This window comes from Taudactylus pleione, unplaced genomic scaffold, assembly GCF_031769625.1.
Source record: "Taudactylus pleione unplaced genomic scaffold, aTauple2 ptg000553l, whole genome shotgun sequence".
NCBI lineage: Eukaryota > Metazoa > Chordata > Amphibia > Anura > Myobatrachidae > Taudactylus > Taudactylus pleione.
Window position 1 is genome coordinate 588,706 of NW_028284955.1, and position 13,995 is coordinate 602,700.

At 47.2% G+C, this 13,995-nt stretch overlaps 1 long non-coding RNA gene across 1 annotated transcript; it reads right to left on the reverse strand.

Annotated features, from left to right (window-relative positions):
- Positions 1-2,352: 2,352 nt before the first annotated feature.
- Positions 2,353-9,885, reverse strand: LOC148482063 (uncharacterized). The gene is made up of 3 exons (XR_015871802.1): positions 9,762-9,885; positions 3,878-4,055; positions 2,353-2,650 (listed from the first exon to the last, which is right to left on the reverse strand). It is a non-coding gene; the product is annotated as an uncharacterized LOC148482063 (long non-coding RNA).
- Positions 9,886-13,995: the final 4,110 nt, after the last annotated feature.

Here is a 13,995-nt window from a genome sequence, read left to right on the forward strand (position 1 = left end):
GGTCAGGAGCTGGCAGCACAGCACTGGGAATCAGTACACAAACCAAAGGTCAGTCATTAGCAAGTGTAGGGTTCAAAGTTGTACGCTAATCTGATGTTCACGCAATTGAGCGATTATCGATGATCTACGCATGCGTCACAGCCACAATGAGCACACGTGGCGATTGAATTGCGATTACGGTGCAGTGATTTGCAAGTGATGGACAGGAAGCGAACATTTTGTGGGAGGTAACTGGGAGTGTCAACTAAAATGGAGGTATGTTCCGGGCGGTTCTCCAGCTGTGTCTGTGATCCAGTACGCAGATAACATGGCTCTGGTGGACATTCTGATTGGCCAAAGACTCACTCAGGGAGTCGATGTTTGCATTATCTGTGTCCGATGCAGCGAATGTGCACGCAATTGCGGCAGGTGTGATGGCTCAGGTGGGCATCTCAGTACAAGTCCCGGCCGCTGTGCCATTAGCATATTCTCACAAATCCTCAACTGTGAAAATCTCATCTGTGGCAGCAATAGCGCACAGCTCTGAGTCAGCATTCATTCATAGATCTCCGGGGAGCCAATACATGGAGTAATGACCGGTAATCATCAGAGACGAGATGGAATACAGCGAGACCTGCAGGAATGCCAGGCTTGGTACTGTCAATAAGAGAGAGGTTATTTCATTTAATAAATAAAATTATCCACCATCCATGCGCTTTACCGTCGCAAAACGGCATATAGCATCCGCCTGCATCGTAAATCTCTTCTTCCACCAGATAGAGATGAGAGGATACTTGTGATGTGGGCACTCCTGTAACTGCCTGATATCACATCGCATAGAACTGAGGGCCTGATTCAGATCTGGTCGCAAGCGCTGAGCGCTCGCAACGGGGTCGATGGTGGCCCACAGCGCATGCGCACAACGGAGCCAGCTCCGTCGTGCGCATGCGCGAGACCCGGCTAGTGACAGGCACTCCGTCGCTAAGGGTCTTGCAACAAAGGGGGCGAGCTGTCAATGTTGAGTGACAGCTCGCCCCCTTTGGTGGGCGGGCCGGGGGGGTGGCTGCCCAAACGGAGGCGTTCCCATGAGAACGCCTGTCGTTTGGGGGCAGCCCCACTGACATCACTTGTGATGTCAGTGGAGAGATTCCGTCTCTGTTAGAGCCGAAATCTCTCTGGGGCTTGCGGCCACGAGACCCTACCACAAGGGTCTCATCGCAAGCCCGATGGTCGCGATGGTCTTGACCATCGCGACCCTCATCATGGCCGTTCGCTGTAGCTGTGGGTGGTCACCCACAGCTATGCGAGCGGCCAGGAGGCCGTTCTAAAAAAAAAAAAAAACCCCGGCCCTGATTCAGAGCGAGCGCTTTCAGAGCGACCGGGTCTGAATCAGGCCCTGAATTCCCCCCAAATTACTTCCCAGAAGTTAAACACCACAGCTCTAGAGCAAAGCAAAGATAATTAGCAGTTTAATCTCACTTTAAGATGATGAGCAACTGCATGGAAAGTCATATGGAAAGACTGAGCTGTACGCAGATAACAGGCAGATATAGATGTAGATGCGAGAAGATCACCCAATTAAATGTTTCTCTCACTGCACAATGAGAGATTCTATAATTATGGAAGTTACTAAACATAACAAACAGAGGTAACGGGCCTTACTCCGAGGTGGAGGCAGGAAGGTAGCGGCTGTAGGGTAATGCTGCGGCGGATGTGTGTTTTATAGAGAAGCTCACCGGCTGCAACGCGAATCCATGGCCGCACCATTGGACCTGCAGTGGGTCCATGGCTGCCAGTGTCACGGGCATGACCGCTGCCGTGAGCCCCCACCCCACAGTCATCGCCCAAGAGCCCCACTGCAATTGCATGGATCTTTATGCAATATTGATCTGCGATCCCTACTGGTAACCATCAGGACACACGTGTAGTGCTTCTCGGACGCATGCGCAATTGTGCCCAATGCTTTGCTCTGAATCGGGCCCACGGAATGATTTGTACAGGCAGATGCTGTAAGTATATTGGTGTACGAGCATTGCTCATATGCATTTCATAAATAGTCATAGGTGGCTACACACAACTCAATATTTATTATGACATAATAAAATATAGAGAAACAAACAAAGCACTTGATTAAACCATTATGCTTGTTGGCACTTCCCAATACACAAACATTACCATTATTTGGTTTCACATTTCTGAAAAAAAAAAACTCACATTCAGCCCCGGATAGAAATTCGGTCTTCATTTCCCAAACTTGTGTTCCGTTTTGGACCTCTTATCACAATTATTATGTCTGAATTACATGGGTCCTAAAAATCTGTGGCGTTGGACAACAATAGGTTACTCTGGGACTGCCAAGGTGTAATTGCACAAGGTTGTACAAGGTGCAGCTTCTAAAGAGTCTTTGCGTCAGTGATGGCACAATATTAGGCTCAGAGCCCCTACAAGCGGCTGGGAAAAGGCTTGTAGTATGGGTTTTTGTATACAGTCCATTTCTGTAGCTTATGTCTTTTGCCATCAATGACGTGCGGCTTTACAGATTTTATTATACACCTCTGGAAAAGCGTTTTTGCAGTTCAGTTTCTCTCGCAGCTTCTGATACAAAGAAGAGTCAAACATCTCCCAGAATTCATCACGGCTCATGTAACAGTCTGCATACAGCATTTGGAAGCTGAACAGAGAAAGAAATAATTATCATTTGGAGGCAAATAAACAACTACAGGATGTAAATATGCATTTGGTCTGCTTGTATATGCGCACCAATGGCCTGTGTCAGAAACGGATGGAAATCATACAGTTGCCGCGTCTTTGTACTCAGCAGCTGTGTGATAATAGACTAATGCCACAGGAGGCGTCTTCTGTAAATAGACGTCACCTGTAGGCTTCTCTGATTCGCTGATGCATCCGAGGACGTTACCTGTTGCCACCCCCAAATGCCAGCAGCAAGTCAATCATGCTGCAGCATGTGGGGCACTGCAAGCAACATCACAGCCCCAGATCTGCGCATGCGTAGTGCGGTCTCTGCGCAGATCTAAAAACATCAGAGATGTATGTAAACGGGTTTCCGTACATCTCATGAATCAGACCCCAAGTAAATTAATGTTGCAACATCAGTTAAAGCACCAGTTAAAGCAACCACAGGAGGGTTATAATAAACAAATCACACTCTATGCTTCCGGCAGCTGTACAACAGATGCTACAGCAATTAGGGGCCTATTCATCATCGGAGGCCGCATGGCCCCTGATGATTAAGTATTGATCTCGCTGCAAGGGATACTTAAGTATCCAACTCGCAGCGGGGAAAACTTAATTCATCATTTCTTCGGTGCGGGGACAACTGCTCTGAAAGGCAACTGCCCCCTCGGTTAGTATCGCAACTAGAGAAGTAGGTGCATTACTTACCTCCTCCACGTTGGCGCGGCTACGCATGTGAAAAGGTAGCGAGAAGGCGGCAGAGGGATCCGCTTGGATCCCTCTTCGCATCCCCGGAACTCCTTCCCATAGGAACCCATATGAAGGAGCGGGGGATCAGAAAACTAGCGCCATCTGAACATGGCGCTTGTTCTTGCAAGCAAGCTCCAAAAAGTTTTCGGAGTTTGCTGAATATCAGGTGGCCCATTTGGGACCCCTAATGATGAATGGCCCGGTAACTAAAATATGCGGAAACTAGCTTTTCCACATGATTACCGGGCCATTTATCGATGATGAATAGGCCCCAAAATTCTATCCATTTCCTCAATAGGCAGATCAGTGATTAAGGGTAAAATAGTGTAGTATTGCACATTTGTACTGGAATAATATAGTTTTTTGTGATACTGACCAAATAAGTCCAGGCAAATAATACAGGTAAAGTAACTGCCCAATGAGGCTACAACTGGAATTTATATCGGTAACTTACCCATGAGCATCTCTGACAAACATTTCTAACTGGCGCATTGAAGCCTTGGCATCAAAGTGCTTTGTCTTGGGTTCCCCATATGCTCCAATATCTACATAGGCTCAGCCTCATTGCCCTTGGGATGTACCATGCCTGGCTGACTTGGTAATATGAATGGACAAAGCCAAAGTGGGTAAACCTGTAATAAAGAAAAGAACATATGCCTCAAAATGTAATATACAGTTACAGAGCAGAAAGATAAATGTGCTGCAACCTGGGACTCAGGAGTCCTGACAAAAGCCCAAGAACCACGGTTTATTACCCAAGATTTACATGATTTAAAACCCAACAAAGGGGCTGATACAGGGTTAGGAACAAAGCAAAAAAAGGAATTTGAGCCTTGGAAAACCACATTGCACTGCAGACAGGGCAGATTTAGGGCCTGATTCAGAGCCGGTCGCTATTTGCGGTCGTTCGTTCAACAAAAAGGGGTGGCTATTCAAATGAACCGTTCGCTCTTTGCGGTCTGTTCACGCCTCTATGTCTGAACGAGCGAACAAAACTTGCGGTTGTAATTTTGAAAGAGACGCCCCCTGGCCGCTCGCATCATACGTCATGTCTGCTATTTATTAGATTAATCGAGTACATCGACCAGCGTATGAACTGCTTGCTATTCTTGTGGCTGGTGTTTGCTACCACAAATTTGCGAGCAGTTCTGGCTATAAAATAACCCAGTGACGTGGTCAATGACGCTCCAGTATTAATTATGCACACCCTTAAAACACCCGTTTTGACCTTTAAGCACGCCTGCGTTCGGATCTCCACTCCCCGTTTTCAAGCACCTTCCCCTGTTACCACCCACAAACGCCTCCTCCTGTCACTCATTAGCAGGCATTCGCTATTTAGCGAACAAACGATTTTCAGCCGCACTGACTGGTTTGCGCATGCGTATAACGATCCGTACGCATGCGCAGTTGGGCAAACATCGCTCGGAGCGAACGACCGGCCGCTTACGAGCGGCTCTGAATCAGGCCCTTAATCTGCAGAGAGATTTAGGGGTAAAATGTACTAAAGGTCGATTTTAATTCTAAATCAATCAAGATTGATTTTAGGGGCTAAATCACACATCTACTAACACTGAAAAATGTATATAAAAAATTGTCTGTTAGTAAATATGTGATTTAGTCTCTGAAACACAACATCGATATTGATCGATTTTTTTAATAGATTAAAAACGACCATAAGTAACTTTGGGGGTCATTCAGACCCGTTCGCGAGCAAAGGACGCTCGCAAACGAGTCGATGTTGCCCCACTGCGCATGCGCACGATGGAGGGAGCTCCGTCGTGCGCATGCGCGAGACCCGGAGAGCAACGGGCTCTCCATCGCTCCGGGTCTCGCACCAAAGGGGGCGTGCTGTCGATGTTGATTGACAGCACGCCCCCTTTGGTGGGCGTGCTGGGGGCGTGGCTGCCAGATGGAGGCGTTCCCATGGGAACGCCTACCGTCTGAAGCCGGCCCCACTGACATCACTAGTGATGTCAGTGGAAGCGATTTTGGCTCTGATAGAGCCAAAATCACTCCAGGGCTTGCGGCAGCGAGACCCTACTGCAGGGTCTCTGTCGCAAGCCCGATGGTCGCGATGGTCTTGACCATCGCGACCATCATCATGGACGCTCGCATAAGCTGTGGGTGGTAACCCACAGCTATGCGAGCGTCCATGAGGATGCTCCTAAAACAGGTAGGAGGGCCCTGATTCAGAGCGTTCAGCTCTGAACTAGGCCCTTTATCCCCTAGTTGGGAAGAGCACGTGCTAGCTCAAATTTAAATTCCAGTGTAAAAACAAAATTGCTCCTGGACATAGCTGCATCAAGCTCAACTCATAGGGCCTGATTGATCACGAATCGCAATTGCAACCACGTGCGCAGATTGGTCGATGGGGCGTACTGCACTTGCGTATGAAACGCCGTGTGCGTGATAGCATTGTGATCGCACAGTGATCACCCACGCAGAAAGAAAGCCATCGCAGAGTGAGTGATGGAGGTCAGTGTTTGGGGGTGGTGACGTGGGAGTGGTCGGAGAAACGCAGGCGTGCCAGTCCTTTTGAACGCCGTTGCATGGGCGTGCATAAATTAGCCACTGCGAAAGCATACGCAACTTGAGTACTCACTGCGTGCAATGCGGATAGCAATTTCCGAGTAAGGTCAGACCTGCTGTAATTGTGCGTGAGGGGCCGATGTTACTCGATGTTCCCAATGTAGACACAGGACTGCAAGGTATTACAGATGTGAGATAGTGGTAGTGGGCATCTCTATGCTGGCTGTACGACGGCTTTGCGATTGCATTCATTAGCATATTTTCACAGCAGACGTGTGTGTAATCGCAATAGCGATCCGTAGGGAATCAGGCCCTTAGTCTAGAATTCTTGACACTAAAGCCAGGTACACATTACCCGACCCGCCAATGCGACACCTGATGGTACGATTGGAACGATATACCGGGCAGTTCGTACACACTGCACTATCCGGTGTCCCACCGACCGATACATTGTTCACCCTCTTGGCTTCGGCAGATGGCTCGCTCCATCTGCCATACATGCACGGTCAACGGAATGACCCCCATGTCGCTGTGCAGGGGTGCGCATAGTGCATACACGCTACACGATCCAGATGATATGTCCGTCCAATTCGCCATATCCTCCGAGAAATCGTCTAGTGTGTACCCAGCATTAGGGGTATATTTGCTAAAAGTTGATTTTAATTGATTTCGAAAATCACTCAAAATAGATTACCATCGATGTTGTGTGTGGGGCTAAATCACACATTTACTAATACTTAAAAACACAATAAAAATGTTGATGGATTTTGAATGATTTTCAATCGATTAAATATGATCTTCAGTAAATATACCACTAACACTGACTACAACTGAAATGAAATACAAACAGGATATACTGTATGTAGAAATATTGCACCAAAGATCCATCAACATGATAAGCTCTCACTAATATCTAAGTATATCACATTTAAAAGAGTTAGCAACAAATCAGGCTACAAATAAACACAGCAGCATTTGAGTCTTGCACACATGACGTGTTCAATAGTAGGAGTTATAGAAGCAGTTTCGGACTGGTCGGGGACCTTGCACTTTACAGATGCATGTGCCTACTATCTATAACCAGTCTCCCAGTGCTTCTTCCTCCCAATTGTCCTGCCACATCAGCCTGCATATGGACCGGACCAATGGTAACTACCCAATGAGGATGGTCTCCTGTTTGTTTCTTACCTACTCAGGGAAGGGTTTTGTCCTTTTACTCTGACAACTAGAAAGCCTAAATCATTTTAGTGATCTACAGGATTGTCTTGAGCCTTAATCCTTGCTTGATGCAGATAATGGCTGTGACAAATGTCAGAGTAAACTACCTGCAGATTAATCAGGACTTTGTCCTGCCTGTATCCTCCTGCAGTCCTGGATAGCAACCCAGGGCAACCTGCCTTCCTACTATAGATAAGGGAATGATTTAGCAGAGAGTCTTCTCCAACAGCTAACAGGCTACAGAGTGTGGCTCTATTGGGGCCTAGTAGACAGGGCAAGCAGAACTCCCAGCGAAAATTGGACGTGTGTTTAAAAGGTGGAGGTAATTCCATCTCTGGGTGGTGGGGTGCAAGTTCCACCACTGTCCACATTAGGGGTGTCGCACACAATTTTTTTTTCTTTCTGGAAAGGGTTCAGACTCTGGGATCCGATATATTTCAGGTTTTCAGTGCATGAGGGTTGTCAAAACCCAGGTTTCAGCTGACCTCCAATGTCCATTCCTTACTAGCCTCACTTTCTCACAAAATATTAAGTATTCCTTCCTGTGGTAGCAGGAGGGGCACCATCTGTCTACAGGTGAGCCATTACCAACAGTGGCGTAACGAGGCCAGGGTGAGCGGGGCACGTGCCCTGGGTGCCATGACAGGCCCGGAAGAGAGGAGCGCCGCCGGCCAGGGCAATGTAGAGTGTGTAGATGTGCTACACACTGGGATCGAGTGTGTGATTCCAGCACCAGCAGTCCAGTGAGAGGTGTCCCCAGTGGGACACATCAGTGGCCGGCGCTGGGACAGTGGACCTGATTCAGCGGGCGATCACAGCTGTGAACGCTAATTGGCAAGCATTTGGCTAATGCTTGCCAAAGCACCGCCGACATAAAGACTCCCACTGCTGCTATCTCACATCCGTCCACTGTCGGTCTTCTGTATAAACATCGGTACCATTGATGCACATCGACCACTCACGCAGCATTTACAGCTGGTCTGACCTGATGCAGACACTGCAAGTGTCTTAGCACACAGTGGGCTCTCAAGCTGCATATGCAATCGCCGTGGCTGATTTAGCAGAAGAATGCAGCAGAGGACTGGAGAGTGGGAAAGTAAAAGAGCTAACGAAGCTCTCCACTGCAGCCTCTCCCGCCAGAGAGGTAAGCCTTCTATGAGGCCTTCCCGTCATTAACCCCTCCCTAGACCACCAGGTTGTCGGGCACTAGACCCGTGGTTGTAATCAGGCCTTAGGTCTGTGGCACTGATTAGTGGGCATCAGGCCCATGCTCCTGTAAGTGACCTTGGGCAATAGGACCAGGCCACAAATTTTTTTGGAGGGGGCGCCATTTTTCGATTTGCACTGGGCGCCTAAACTCCTCGAACACCCCTGATTACCAATTCCTAACTGGTAGGGAATAATCATGGAAGACTGTTTCAAGGATTGTGGGACATAACGTTTTGGGGCAAGAAAAGCATCCAAATCAGATCCAGTAGTCTGAACATTTACAAAAAAATTTTTTTGCAAAACAATAAAAAAAAAGGACACAGAGGAAATCATTTATCAATAACAAAAATGTATTTTTTTTGAAGCTTGCCATATTCTCTGTACATTGCAGTAATAATTGTTTAGAACTCACATTAATCTCCTTGTGGAAAGCAGTGATGGATTTTTGTAGGCATTTCATGGGAACAAGCATATCCTGAACCACGTGGTGCTGCTCATACAGCCTTCGGATGGTCTCGCCCTGGGTGAGCTTTAATAAGGAGATTTTTGGAGGAACCATCCAACCAAACAGGTACCGGAACACTGGGTGATTACCAAAAGGAATTATGGCCCTGATTCAGAGCCGGACGCTCTGACCAGAGCGCTCGCTCTGAATCAGGGCCCACCTCCATAATTATGGAGCGTCCTCCTGGACGCTCGCATAGCTGTGGGTCACCACCCACAGCCTATACAAGCGTGCAGGATGATGGTTGCGATGGTCTTGACCATCGTGACCATCGCCAGTGCGACCAGAAGCCTGTGGTTGAGTTTCTCAACCGCAAGGCCAGGAGTGATTTTGGCTCTATCAGAGCCAAAATCACTCCCACTGACATCACTAGTGATGTCAGTGGGGCCGGCTTCTGACGGTAGGCGTCCCCTTGGGAACGCCTCCGTCTGGCAGGCATGCCCCTGGCACACCCAACAAAGGGGGCGTGCTGTCAATCAACATCGACAGCACGCCCCCTTTGATCAGACACTACGAGCGAAGGAAAGTCCTTCGCTCGTCGCGTCTCACGCATGCGCACAATGGAGCTCCCTCCGTCGTGCGCATGCGCAGTGCACACCATCGACCCACTTGCGAGCGGACAGCCACTCGCGAGTGGGTCTGAATCAGGCCCTATGTCCTAAAACAAAGGGAGAACAAAAAGAAAAGTTTATTACAAATTTTTTGACACACGGTTAATAAATAATTTATTAATAAACGATAAGCTCTTAATACTTCTGTAACGTTTTGGAACAGGCGATGTTTATCGACATGATATTACAAATCTAGTCCTACTAGCAGCACTGGTACAATCCTATCTTTCTAGAGCACTTGTGCACTGGCGGAGCTGGACACCTACCTGCAACTCCCAGAAGATACTCCGTGTGTGTCTGTGATAGTAATGCCGTAGGGGGATGTACTCTGTTCCACTTCGGTTACTCTTCAAATAAGACTTAACATGTTGGAAAAACCAAGGTTTCCAATAATTTCCAATATTATTGATCTTTAAAATGAAATAAAAAAAAGTTAAGGATTAGGTTTGGGTCAAAAAATAAGACAATTTATAAAAGAATATTAGATATGGGAAATCCCTAAGCAAAACATTACAATATGCTGGTATTACACCTCTCCAATGTTGAAGTAGACAGGACCCGATTCAGAATTAAATGTGAGTCAGTTTCACAGACAGATCTTACAATTTTTAGCAACAGGAGCTGAAATGTATCTATAGGTGATTCTGGGCCATGCAAATCTCAGTCACGTTTTACTAGAGGTTGAATGGGTGTAACTGGGTAGCAATTGGGCATTCGCATGTAGACGAGGTTTACAGAGGGGCGTGTCGTTGGCGTATATGCAGAATTGTGATCTAAGCAGTGTTGAGCATTTGCAGAGGTCCATCTGATAGCAGACGGATCTTTTACACCATTTATAGGACTGACGCTGATAGTGATGACGGCTACGTTCACGGTAGGATGGATAGGTGCAGTCGTATAGATGCGCCCAACTCTGAATATGGGACAAGATCCGGATTTATCTCCGGGCACACAATGCAGCTGCACTTGCAACCAACTAACATTAACTCTAAAACAAGTCCACAGTGAGTACATTTAACAAGTACATAATGGTAACCCATTCATAGTCATTGGATCTCACAAATAGTCATTGTAAAGCAATTCTATAAGCGGCTTTAAATTGTCAGAATACCCTTTAATAATTGTAATGCTCTCTCTGCATTGACATGTAGGATTTACTAAGAAAGCAGAGGCAGAAACTTGGGGGTAGATTTACTAAAACTTCTAAAAAGTGCAGGTGTTGCCTGTAGCAACCAATTAAGAGTGTAGCTATCATTTAACTAGTACATTGTTGGTTTTTCTGCGCCTATGCTATTATTAACCTCAATAACCTTAATTTCCACTCATTTCCAGTCTATTCTGAACACCTCATATCTCACAATAGTGTTTTTATGTCCAAAAGGTTGCACCGAGGTAGCTGGATGACTATGCTAAGCGACACGAGTGGGCGGCACAAACACATAGTTCATCTAGGAGTGACACTGCAGTGGCAGACAGGATGGCAGTTTGAAAAACTAGGCCCCAAACAGTACATAATGCAAAGAAAAAAAAGAGGTGCAAGATGGAATTGCCCTTGGGCCCTCCCACCCACCCTTATGTTGTATAAACAGGACATGCATACTTTAACAAACCAATCATTTCAGCGCCAGGGTCTGCCACAAGACTGTGGCTGAAATGATTGGTTCGTTTGGGCCCCCACAAAACAAGCTGGCAATTAATCTGTCCCTGCACAAACTGGCTCTACGGAGGCAAGATGTCGTCCTCATCCTCCTCATCCACCGATTCCTCACCCTCTTCAGTGTTGTGTACATCCTCATCCTCACAGAGTATTAATTCGTCCCCGCTGGAATCCACAACCACAGGTCCCTCTGTACGTTCTGGAGGCTGGTCTCCCTGGAAGAGTTGATAATTCATTTTATGAACATCTTCTTCTCCACATTTTGTGGAAGCAACCTCCTACGCCTTTCGCTGACAATGTTCCCGGCTGCACTAAACACTCTTTCGGAGTACACACTGGAGGGGGGGCAACTCAGGTAAAATAGAGCCAGTTTGTACAGGGACCTCCAAATTGCCTCTTTTTCCTGCCAGTACAGGTACAGGACTGACATGCCTACTTGGATGCTGTCACCGATGTAATCCTTTAACAGACAGACACAATTCACAAAGACAGAAAAAAAAGAATTTTTTATTTTTTGTGGAGTGCACTTTGAGGGTTACACCACCCTTTAAGAAATGAGCCAGCCAGCCCTTTACTTATGGGACACAGGCGCACGCTTGGCGCTGCTCCTTTGTTGATGCACGTGCAACCACAGTGCACACAATTCACAAACACAGAAAAAAATGTTTTATTTTGTTTGGAGTGTACTTTGGGGGTTACAGCACCCTTTAACGGTCAAGCCAGCCGGCCCTTTACTTATGACACAGGCGCACGCTTGGCACTACTTTGTTGATGCACGTGCAGCTACTGCGCACACAATTCACAAACACAGAAAATATTTTTTTATTTTGCTTGGAGTGTACTTTGGGGGTTACAGCACCCTTTAACGGTCAAGCCAGCCGGCCCTTTACTTATGACACAGGCGCACGCTTGGCACTACTTTGTTGATGCACGTGCAGCTACTGCGCACACAATTCACAAACACAGAAAATATTTTTTTATTTTGTTTGGAGTGTACTTTGGGGGTTACAGAACCCTTTAACGGTCAAGCCAGCCGGCCCTTTACTTATGACACAGGCGCACGCTTGGCACTACTTTGTTGATGCACGTGCGGCTACTGCGCACACAATTCACAAACACAGAAAATATTTTTTTATTTTGTTTGGAGTGTACTTTGGGGGTTACAGCACCCTTTAACGGTCAAGCCAGCCGGCCCTTTACTTATGACACAGGCGCACGCTTGGCACTACTTTGTTGATGCACGTGCAGCTACTGCGCACACAATTCACAAACACAGAAAATATTTTTTTATTTTGTTTGGAGTGTACTTTGGGGGTTACAGAACCCTTTAACGGTCAAGCCAGCCGGCCCTTTACTTATGACACAGGCGCACGCTTGGCACTACTTTGTTGATGCACGTGCGGCTACTGCGCACACAATTCACAAACACAGAAAATATTTTTTTATTTTGTTTGGAGTGTACTTTGGGGGTTACAGCACCCTTTAACGGTCAAGCCAGCCGGCCCTTTACTTATGACACAGGCGCACGCTTGGCACTACTTTGTTGATGCACGTGCAGCTACTGCGCACACAATTCACAAACACAGAAAATTTTTATTTTTTTTGCACTTGGGGGGAGCACCCCTGATGGACAGAGCACCCCCTGGACAACACTACAGCACCCCTTTAGGACTGGGACTCTGCACAGGACTTTGGAGTGGACACAGCCCCTATGGACAACTGACTGCACAACACAGTCCAGCCAGCCCCTATGGACTTTGGAGGAGTGGACACAGCCCCTATGGACAACAGCAGCACAGCACAACACAGCCAGCCCCTATGGACTTTGGAGGAGTGGACACAGCCCCTATGGACAACAGCAGCACAGCACAACACAGCCAGCCCCTATGGACTTTGGAGGAGTGGACACAGCCCCTATGGACAACAGCAGCACAGCGCAGCACAGCACAACACTACACTGCACTATACTACACTACACTACACAGCCCAGCCAGCCCTAACTCCCACCCTCCCTCTTGACTATCCACAGCCGAGTGAGAAAATGGCGCCGACGCGGGTACCTTATATAGGATCCAAAACCCGCAAGACCCGGAAGGCGGGACGATGACGTATTGCCTCGATTTCAGATCTGAGTCAGGCGGGAAAAGTCGAGTCTGACTCGGATCGGGAGGGGTTCGGATTTCAGAAATCCGAACCCGCTCACCCCTAATATATATATATATATATATATATATATATATATACACACAGCCACATATAAATGGAGATAACCATATATATATATATATATATATATATATATATATATATATATATATACACACACACATAGCCACATATATACACAGATAACCATATATATATATATATATATATACACACAGCCACATTTATACCAACACTGAAATATAAGGAACATATGTGCTATTATTACCTTGTTATGGTACCACGTTATCCCTGAGCCGGGTGCTCTCCTGTGATGTACTTAACAACTACCTCCACAGCCTGCACTCTGCCTGTCTCCACCTCAGCACTCTCCCCAATCAGTTCCCTCTTACAGTCTCACTAATAGCTCGATCCCCACAGCTCCTGGACCTCACCTAACAGAGAGGAAGGAAAGGGGGGGTGGGGGTGTATTCAGCATGCGGGACTCGGGAGCCGGGCATGCTATCCTGATGGGAGATGGTCCTCGGGAAAATGGCTGCCACTCCTTAACTCTTGCACACACACCTGTTACTATACATATTCACACTCTAGTGCCCAGACCTCCCCCTAGTGCCTGCTTCAGCGTGACATGACCAGCTGCTGGATTCTATGGGGATGCGGAGCGCTGTCCAGCGGCA